Genomic DNA, 11,691 nt, shown 5'->3' with positions numbered 1-11,691 from the left:
TCTGGAAAAATATCACTAAATTACTCTCCTGAACGCCTCATAATGGTAATTTAATAGTTGATGGGGATTTTAATTTACCGCTGGATCCTCTGTTGGATAGGAACTCTGCTTATTCTTTTCGTCCTCCTAGAGCTCACAAACATTTATTACACATGTGTTCTTCCGCTAATCTTCATGATGTCTGGCGTCCCCATAACCCTACTGGCAGTGATTTTTCTTTCTTTTCCTCTCCTCATTCTAGTTTTTCTCGTATTGATTACCTCTTCGTTCATTCGTCCTTGCTACAATCTTCGTCTTCACCGCTCATTCATCCTATTCTTGTCTCAGACCATGCGGCGGTTTCCCTCTCCCTCTCGGGGCTCGCCCCTAGAAAATCCTCCCCTTTGTGGAAGTTAAATACGGAGATTCTGTATGATGATGCTGCGATCAGTGCCTTGCAAACCGAAATTGAACAATTTTTTTCTGATAATGAAGGCTCCGTTGATTCTCCTGTAGTTTTGTGGGACACCTTTAAATGTACTCTACGTGGTTACATCATTAAAGTTATGGCGCGCAGGAATGCTGCCATTAAGAAGGAACTTTCAGATTTAGCGGACAATATTAAACGTAGTGAACTCCTTTTTCGTCAAACGAAAGATTCACAACTTTTACAGTCTATTAAAAATCTAAAATATTCATATAATGCTCTTGTCACTAAGCGGGTTCATATTGGTGTTCAGGCACAAAAGTCTAAACGGTTGTTGTTAAAAAATCGTGCTGGTAAAGTATTAGCAGCCACATTGAAGTTCCAGGACTCCGGGTGTAAGTCGTCTCAAATTTCTTCTATCTCTGATAGATCCGGCGTTCAAAAATTTCAGACCAAGGAGATCCTTGCGGTCTTTCGGGATTTTCATGATAATTTATATACTCCTACTAATCCTTCATCCTTGGAGGCTTGTCAGGAGTTCTTAAGCACTATTCCTATTCACTCTGTTTCTGAGGAAGTTAGGGAGCAGTTAAGCGCCTCAATTACAACTGAGGAAATTACTCTTGCTATTAAGGCTACTCGTTCTGGCAAGGCTCCAGGCCCTGATGGCTTTCCCATTCTTTTTTTATAATACTTTCCTCCCTTTCATGGTTCCTCGCCTCAAGACCCTTTTTGATACATTCATTCAACATGGTGCGGTTTCCGGTTCAGCGGCGGATGCTACGATTGTAGCTATCCCTAAGGAAGGGAAGGATATCACGGACCCTAAAAATTTTCGTCCTATTTCCCTCCTTAATATGGAAGCGAAAATGTATGCCAAAATTCTGGCTAAACGTTTGGAGTCCTATATTCCCTCTCTGGTTCATCCTTCACAGACTGGGTTTGTCCAAGGTCGGCTTGCTGGGGACAACATTCGTACTTTTTGCCATATTTTGGGGGCAGCTAAACGATCCACGCTTCCTGCTGCAGCTCTAGCCCTCGACGCCGAGAAGGCTTTTGACAAGGTCTCTTGGCCTTTTTTACAAGCTGTTCTTCCTGCTCACAATCTTGGGGACTCCTTTATTAATATGGTGATGTCTCTCTATGCCCACCCTCGAGCGAGTAATAGAGTGAATGGAGCTACCTCTGAGTTTTTTAGTCTTCGTCAAGGTACTCGTCAGGGTTGCCCCCTGTCACCGCTTTTGTTCTTACTTGCTATTGATCCGCTTCTGAGACTAATTGATCTTCATCCGGATATTAAGGGTTTTACGTTTGGTTCACAGTGCCTAAAATTAGCGGCATATGCAGATGATGTCCTTATCTTCTCTGAAGATATTGTTTCAGCTATTCCTGCGATCACAGATACGATTGCCCTCTTTTCTAAGGTCTATGGTTATACTCTAAACAGAGATAAGACGGAGATGTTTCCCCTTAATGCTTATTGTTTTCCAGCCCATATGGGCTCAGCAGGTTTCAAATGGCAATCTAAACAGCTCAAATACTTAGGGGTCTGGTTTTGTAGTACTTTATCGGATACTGTGGCCTATAATGAGACTCAGACCTTAATTAGGGTCCGTCGCCTTTTAGAGACTTGGTCTCCTAAGCACATTTCTTGGTGGGGCCGACTTCAAACCTTAAAAATGATGATCACTCCTATTGTCAACTTTATTTAGTCTATGCTCCCGTTAAACCTCTCTTCTTCTTTTTTTTGTGAGATTGATTCCATCACTTCCTCATTTCTTTGGAATGACAAGAGAGCTCGTATTGCATATAAAGCATTGAGGAAATCCTACGATATGGCTGGCTGTAATTTTCCAGATTGGGGAAAGTATCAGATTGCTTTTTTAGCCTCTCAGGGAGCGTTGTGGTTTTCTTCACTCCCGGGCCAGACCCCTTCTTGGATGTGCATCGAACAGGCCCTCTCTTCTCCTCTTCCGGTCTCTTTTTTTTTTAACCACGTCTTCATTATCTATTCTTTTTTCTCGTGCTATTATATTGGACACCATTGCAGCTGTTAAAGTGGTCAATCGGAGATTGGCAACTCCGATCCATAAATCTAGGTGGTCGTCTTTGTGGCGTAATCCCCGCATAAAGGTTATTATTGACCCCCCACTCATTCAATATTGGTCTGCCAAAGGTATCACATTGGCACGGCATCTTTATAATTCCGACAATGAACCGTTACCCTTTTCTTCTTTGGCTCGGCAATTTTCACTCTCTAATCTGGATTTTTATACCTTCTTGATAATTAAAGTTGCTCTTGCCAAAGTGCGTCTTGTTCCTGATTCCCCTTTGGTTTCTTTATTATCTATGTGGCTCAAGTCTGGTCACATTGCTTCGGGCATATATAAATTTTTGTCCTCAACATCTTTAGACTCATGCACTATTGCGCAGCAAAAATGGGCCCGTCACTTTGGTACGGAGATAACGGACAACGTGTCGTCGGACACCTGGCAATTGATAGGTATGTTCTCTCTACGCAATAAAATTGCGCCTTCTCTATTTCAATCCAAATTTTTCTCCATTAACCTTCTTCATTGGACTAAGCGGCTTTGTTCTCTTCATTTAAAGGATGATGATTTATGTTGGAGTTGTAGATTGGAGGTCGGTGATTATCCACATATGTTCTTTCATTGTTCACTTCTCCAGCCCTTTTGGGATCTTATTCATAAACATCTCATGTTAATCTTTCAAATTAAATTTCCTCTTTCTTTTCCTATGATCTTATTGGTACCCTGGGCTTCCCAGATACCTTTGCCGTTGGAGACCTTGGATATGCAATTGTTAGATCTTTTACTGACGGTGGCTTTCAAGGTGATTCTTATGGAGTGGAAGTCTTTTGCTTCCGTTTCTTACCACACGTGGTGGGCATGGGTTTCATTCTTGAGAAGTGCACACACTTCTGTGGATAGGGCGCATCTTACTCCCACTATTTCTTTTAATGTTTGGAGAACTCTAGATACCTATATGGATCTGGCCTCACGGGGGTTGGTCGATGAATATCCCTTTGTGACGTCTGACTGATTGGTGTCTGTGGGGTTTTGCTTTGTTGCGCCACCCAGTGAGATCCTTCCTTTTCCTTTTCTCTTTTTTCTTCTTCCTTCTTTCTTCTTTTCTGTCTTCTGTCATCTTTCCTTTTCTTTTTCTCCTTTATCTTTCTGTTTTCTTAATAATGATGCCACCCATGGGTTCCTATCATTCAATAGTGCCACTCTATTTCTTGATTGTCATTTTTGCTCTACACAATTTATTGGCTATTATTGTCATCTCCTGATGAACTCGTGGATTTTTCCTTATTCTTCATATTGGTATCATTATGAACTGTACCTAACTGTTTTTACCTTTTTAAAATCTTAATAAAATTATTGAACTAAAAAAATAAAAAGTGACAACATCCTGGAAAAAGCTAACACTTATAGGAAATACAAGATTAAAGCATGTGAAATTTATCAGGAACAACATGGTTACCTTAATGCTTTTACAGTTAGTGTATTTGTCTGAAAAGCGAAGTGCATAACTACAGGGACCTGTTTTAATGTCCATTGCTTAAATCCTTACGAAACGTGAGCAGAAAGGTTTGAAGAACACATCCCTGAACACATTGCTGCGGTACACATTTTATAAAATAAAATAAGGAAAACAGCTGATACAATGCAGGAATTCACAGTTCTGTTTTGAGGTTAGACAGATGCCAGCAGTGAGCACTTACCTCACTGAGCCCTATGTAAAATTGCGGATATATTTTTAGAGGGGTTGTGCTCTAATGTTCTTGATCAGCCAGGATGGAGTTTGCAGTAACAGTGGTTGTGTGCTTATCCTTCCAAGGTTGTGAAGGAATGGTGACACGGTTCACACTGGTAGGGATTGGACGTGGCAGTGTTGTATTGTGCGTACACGTATACTAGAGACCCCACCAGGATCAGATGTAACCCGTTAGTCAGTGAGCTAACCGCTGCTCCTAGAAGACCCCCACTGTGGCACTCCATGGCATCACATGAAGCACCCTGGTCTCACTGAACTATCTGCCTTAGAACACCCACATCCTGTCACAAGATATTAAAGGTACTTTTGGATATCGTTAGAGCTTTGACTGTTGTGTATGAACAGTGACTCACACTTGGCACTAGTCCGCAGGTGCTGCTCTTAATACGGATTATTATTTCAAGTACGTGACCTATGTGATGTTCATCCTTTGTTCATGTAGCTGTCAATGCTCTTTCATACAAAGATGATGATTGTTATTACAGGTGTAACAATGTGAAGATTCAGTGCCCAGAGGTGGTGGTGAAGAGTTATAAAGGTAAATAGCCTTGTGATGATTAGCTCTGTATGTTAATGTTCATGGAAATGGTTTGGGATGTTATAGTGTGGTATGCTATGGCATCGCACTATGTTGTGGCATGGTGTGGTATGGTAGTATGGGATGGCATGGGATAGCATGGACTGGTGGAATGGAATGTTACAGTGTGGTATGGTGGTACACAATACATGGATTAAACTACAATACACCCCACTTCCCCACATGATACATACTTCACTACACCATACATGATACACACTACACCCCACTACCACACATAACACATACACTACACCCCACTACCACACATGACACATACAACACTACACCATCGATTGTACTTATTACACTACACTACACCCCACTACCACACGACACATACTACACTACATCCAGTACCACACATGAAGCATACTAAACTACACCGCACTACCACACATGATGAATTCTACACTACTTCACACTACCACATATGATGCATAATACACTATACCATACACGAGCCATACTACACTGCACCACACTGCCTCACATAATGCATGCTACACTACACCACACTACTACACATAAAGAATGCTACACTACACAGTACATGACCCAAACTACACAAGACCCCACCACCATGCAACACATTCTAACTACAACCCGCTACCATACATGCCACATACTAACCAACACCCCACTACCACACATGAAGCGCTGCACACTACACCACACATGACCCAAACAACACTGCATCAACACTACCACATGATGCATACAACACATCACACTACCACTCATGAAGCATACTACGATAGACCACACTTCTACATATAAGATATATTACACTACACCACACTACCACACATGATGCATACTACTCTACCCGACACTGCTACACATGACACACACTACACTGCACCCAAAGACCACAAATAATGCATACCATACTACACCACAGTACCACACATTACACATGCTACACTACACCACACTACCACACATAAAGCATACTACACTACACCACACATGACACCTACTACACTTCACTACACTACCACACATACTATACTATGCCATACTACCACACATGATTCATACTACACTATACCACACTACCACACATGATGAATACTACACTACACCACATAACCACACATGAAGCGTACTACAATAAACCATAATACAACATATGATGCATAATACACTATACCACACGAGGCATACTACACTGCACCACACTACCACACATTATGCATACTACACATAAAGCACGCTACACTACATAACACATGACCAAACTACACATTACTCCACTGCCACACATGACACATACTGCACCCCACCCTACTGCTATACATGATGCATACTACACTACATCCCACTACCACACATGAAGCATTCTATACTACACCACACTTGAACCAAACTACACTACAGTATACTACCACAAATGATACATACTACACTACACTACGACACAGAACATATGCTACACTACATCCCACTACCACACATAACACATACTATACTACACTATACTACACCACCCTACCACACATGATGCATACTACACTATATCACATTACCACCCATGATGCATTTTACACTTCACCACACTACCACATATGACATGCTGCACTACACCACACTACCACACATGAAGCATACTACACTATATCCCACTACCACACATAATGCATACTACACTATACCACACTACCACACATAAAGCATATTACACTGCACCGCACTACCACATATGACACATGCTACACTACATCACATTACCACATATGAAGCATACTACACTACACCATGCATGATCCATACTACACTACACCACACTAAATCATACTATGTTGCACCCATCTAGCACACATGCTTCATACTACACCACACATGAAGCTTACTACACATCACATGAACCAAATTACACTAAACCACACTACCACACACGAAGCATACTACGTCACAAAACGCACTGCATTAGACAACATACTATACCAGACAGTGCACTGTACGAGCTAGACCACTGCACTAAATACTACACAGTACTAAGTAATACACTTCCTAGCTGAGTTCACTGCATTATACAGTTTACTGTCCTAGAATGTAAACTGTTCCAGAAAAAATACTATACTAGTCGTTTCAGCCCACTAGACAGCACACTGCACTACTGATCACATTACAGCAGGTAGAACATTGCTTTAACAGCACTGTACACTACAGACTATGAAACACATTGCACTAAAGAGCACACTTTACTGCAACACACATTACACTAGACAGCATACCACACCAGGCTCTTTCTTTCACCTTAAATGCGTACTGGTGCTCCTCCTTTCATATGAAAGAAGTGCTGGGGCTCTTCCTTTCACTTTAAAGAAGTGCTGGGGCTCTTCTTTTCACATTAGTCAGACTGTACTCACCCGGGTAGGGCATTGCCTAGTAGTGTGTACTATTTAGTACAGTGCTCTAGCTAGTATTGTATATTGTCTAATGCAGTATGTCATGTGATGTAAGCTTCAATTGTGGTTTAGTGTAGTTTGATTCATATGTTGTGTAGTGTAGAATGCTTCATGTGTAGTTGTGTAGTATGCTTCATATGTGGTAGTGTAGTGCAGTGTAGTATGCCTCGAGTGGTAGTGGGGTGTAGTGTAGCATAAATCATGTATGGTAGTATGGGGTAGTGTAGTATGCTTCATATGTGGTAATGTGCTGTAGTGTAGTATGCGGCATGTGTGGTAGTGTGGTATAGGACGATAAGTGTTATGTGGGGTGTAGTGTAGTATGCGTTATTTGTGGTAGTGTGGTTATAGTGTAGTATGCTTCATGTGTGGTGTAGTGTAATATACCTCATGTGTGGTAGTGTAGTATGCATCATGTGTGGTAGTGTGGTGTAGAGTAGCATGTGTCGTGTAGTAGTGTGGTGTAGTGCAGTAGGCTTCACGTGTGGTAGTGTGGTGTAGTGTAGCATCTTTCATGTATGGTGGTGTAGTGTAGTATGCATCATTTAGTGTAGTGTAGTATGTGTCATGTGTGGGTGGTGTGTAGCATGCTTTATGTATGGTAGTGTGATGTTGTGTGGTATGCTACATGTGTGGTAGTGTAGTGTATTATGCCTCCTGTGCGGTAATGCGATGTAGCATAGCATTCCTCATTTATCATAGTGTGTTGTAGTGTAGTATGCATCATCTGTTGTTAGCAGTAGTACGGTTTGTGTGTGGTGGTAAGGTGTAGTGTAGTATATGTATACACATTAGATCTGAGCAGGGGAACCCTTTACCGATCCAGAGGGCAGAGAGGTCCTTTCTCAATTGAAAGGGATTCAGGAGATGCGTCCTCCCTAGTACATTAACCCCTTCGCTGCGGCGGCAATTCCGCCGCAGCGCTAGGGGGGCCGAGCGGCGCTCACATGCTTGTGACGGAACCGCTCCGTCACGAGCCTTGGTTGAGCTGTGCTCATGATGGAGCGGTTCCGTCATGGCCCCGCCCGCTCAATGGAACGTCCAGCGCAGGCGCGGATTTCGCGCAGGCGCGCCGAGCGGGCCATGACGGAACCACTCCGTCATGAGCACAGCTCAACCGATGCTCGTGACGGAGCGGTTCCGTCACGAGCATGGAAGGAGTTAAGCATCAAACTTATAAGTATCCCATCTAGTATGTCGGCTGTGATCAGTTCTAGAAAGAGAGAGAGAGAAAGGAACGAAAGGCGGGTGTGTGGTCTCCACAGTGGCTCTGCGCTATTCACTGCGGGGAAGGAACAAACTCCTTTTCTTTAAATAACCCTCACACTCTAGAAGTTCCATGCTTCACAATCCGGTTCACCCGGACTCCTAAAGGTCAGGGTGGGCTCACTGAGCTCTTGCAGAGACAAGACATGGGGACTTAACTAGAGATTAAAAATCCCTCAGCTTCTCCAAGGTATCCCTTGTAGTCGGGGAAGGTTACAAATATATAGTAGTTGTGAGTATTTAGAATTTTATGGTTATATGACCCAATGTCATACCAACATGTTTCAGCCCTACTCTAAGGCCTAAAAGGTCTGGGGCTTTCATCTGGGTAATGCTGTGGTACCTCCCTGGTTCGTGCAGTGTATTATATTATCTTGTGAATAAACACTAAGCATGCAGCCTTGTGTATGCTGGGGCAATAAATATATTTGCCCTCTTATTGTCCCGTTGCGTTCCAACCTGTAATGGAAATATATATACACCCTCTCCTTCTTGTGGTGAAGGAGGCTGTTGTAAATGTACAAAGTAAAAAGAATGTTGCAACAAATGCTTGACACAGTAATACTCCATGAACGTAGGAGTGATGGCGAATATGAGAAATCTCTAAGCACAAATTTAAAGGCATGCACTGGGGATGCATGCAGGGGGGGATATCTGTAACAGTATGTATAATTCCACACAAAAAGTCAGAAAAGGCTTTTATGATATATATATATATTGATCACACCTGACATACTAAGTGGGATACTTATAAGTTTGATGCATAGTTTAGTATATCTCATGTATGGCACTTTGGTGTAGTGTATTATGGTTTATGTGTGGTGTAGTATAGTTTGGGTCATCTGTGGTGCATTGTAGTATGTGCCATGTGTGGTAGTGTGATGTTGTATAGTATACGTCATCTGTGGGGGTTGGGTAGTGTAGTATGTTTTATGTGTGGTAGTGTGATGTAGTAAAGTATGTTTGATGTGTGGTAGTGTGATGTAGTGTGGTTTGATTTATGTGTGATAGTATTATGTAGTGTAGTATGCTTCATGTGTGCTGTAGTGCAGCATGACTTCGTGTGGTAGTAGTGTGTAGTGTAGTATTTGAAATGTGTGGTATTGGGGTGTAGTGTAGTGTGGGTTATATGTGGTACACCCTAGCTTGGATCATGTGTGGTGTTGTGTAGTATGCTTCTCGTGTGTATTGTGGTCTACTGTAGAATGCCTCATGTGGTAGTGGGGTGTAGTTTGATATGCTTCATGTGTGGTAGTGTTGTTTAGTGTAGTATGCGTCATGTGTGATGTAGTAGAGTTTAGTTTATGTGTGGTGTAGTATGCGTCATAAGTGGTAGTTTTGTGTAGTGTAGTATGCATCATGTGTGGTGTAGTGTAGTTTGGTTCATATGTAGGGTAGTGTAGTATGCATCATGCGTGGTAGTTTGGTGCAGTGTAGTATGGTGCAGTGTAGTATAAAGTCCTTTTTATGTAGAGCAGTGTATTGTTTGGTGTAGTGTGTGCTCTAGATGAATACACTCTTTAGTGTAGTGAGCAGTCTAGTGCTGTGCTCCCTAGCACAGCGTGCTCTTTCCAGATGTGGTGTAAATTAATAATAAGCAAAACAGAAGTATTAATTACAGTTCTTATTTTTGTCATTAAAGCTCTAATTCTGAATCTCTTCTCTGCAGTGATGGTGACTCTGGATCCTGACACAGCTCATCCACAGCTCCTCCTGTCTGAGGGGGGGAGAAGAGTGAGACGGACGGACACAGAGCAGACCCTGCCATACACCCCCAAGAGATTCACCATCTGCTACTGTGTACTGGGGAGCGAGGGGTTCACCTCCGGCAGACATTACTGGGAGGTGCAGCCGCTGCAGGAGGTGGGGGGAGGGTGGCATGTGGGGGTCGCAGCAGAGTCTGTGAACAGGAAGGGAGGCTTCACATGGTCACCTGAGGGGGGAATCTGGTCTGTTCAGGGGTGTAAAGGTCAGTACTCGGCTCTCACCTCCCCTCTGACCCCTCTGTCCCCTCGTGAGAAGCCCCTGAAGCTGGGAGTGTATCTGGACTACGAGGGGGGGCGGCTGTCCCTGTACAATGCGGACTCCATGGAGCTTCTCTACACCTTCCCTCAGGCCCTCTTCACAAAGAGGCTCTTCCCGTACTTCGGTTTTGGGACAAGGGCGGAGCTGCGGCTGGTGTGAGAGCTACAGGGAGCTTCAGCTCCTCATCCCTCCCTCTCACCCCCTTCTGCAATGATAACAAGGTGACAAGGAGCGCAAGCTGAGACGATTTTAAATGATAAAACGCTCTGTTTGGGGATAAGTCTCTTGCAAGGGGCCCGTTTATTAGGGTGTTATTTTCTGCTTTAAAGGGCTCTTCTGCCCCTGCAGTCTGTTCAGCGCTCCCATTAGGATTGTTCTCATGGTGACAGATGGTGTCTCCCAGTAAACAGGCAGCCCTGTGAATTGTCATTATTAATAAATTATTGTCCCTGTATTTCCGCACTGACTTATATTCCACAGTTTATATTCCACAGTGCACTCTTCCCTAGTTCCTCAGGGTCTCTGTGATGTATGCATTGTTTGGCAATGGGGCTCTGTGTACAGTGTGCTGGGTCAGAGGACAGGGAAGGCTGTGGTAATGGGTACACTTTCGTGCAAAGGTGGGCGTGCCAACACATTAACAGGGGGATCCAAGCCAAGGGTCTGGCCTGCCTCTTACAGCTCATGCAGGAGCAGCGCCCAGAAAATGTTTCCATGTAAATTATAAAGCAAACCACGTAAAATATTATAAAGTCTGCATAATTCAAAAGTGCATTTCTTTGACATGCGTAGTTTTGACCAATATTAACAAGAGTAACTCTAACTGTTTCTTTTAAACATATGCAATATGTCATATATTAAGTCGGACACTCTGGCTGGACCATTAACAAAAAAATAGAAACATTTAAGAAGGTGTATTAATTGTGTGATTCTTTGTTTTATTTTCAATTTTTAATGTTCTTATATATATTTTCAATACAAAAAATCAATGCATTAATAAATACAATCAGATCCCATCGCACAAAGATCCATTCAAAAACACTCAGCCACCTTCATGCTCCAACCATAATCACACGGAACCACAGATGCATTTATCAAATATATACCACAAGCAATTACAATGCAATGGTCTCGGCATTATTAAAGGTAGAGCAATTGGCATTGCTCATGACATTTTTTTTTTTTGTTAATCATAAATAAAT

General features: G+C 42.7%; 1 long non-coding RNA gene across 1 annotated transcript; it reads left to right on the top strand.

The window, feature by feature from the left end:
* The first annotated feature begins 4,616 nt into the window (after positions 1-4,616).
* LOC144752917 (uncharacterized) lies at positions 4,617-11,404 on the top strand. Its single transcript, XR_013594140.1, has 2 exons — positions 4,617-4,745; positions 10,134-11,404. It is a non-coding gene; the product is annotated as an uncharacterized LOC144752917 (long non-coding RNA).
* Positions 11,405-11,691: the final 287 nt, after the last annotated feature.

The sequence above is a fragment of the Lissotriton helveticus genome, chromosome 5_1 (assembly GCF_964261635.1).
Source record: "Lissotriton helveticus chromosome 5_1, aLisHel1.1, whole genome shotgun sequence".
NCBI classification, from domain to species: domain Eukaryota; kingdom Metazoa; phylum Chordata; class Amphibia; order Caudata; family Salamandridae; genus Lissotriton; species Lissotriton helveticus.
This window is presented reverse-complemented; position numbering and strand designations above follow the sequence as displayed.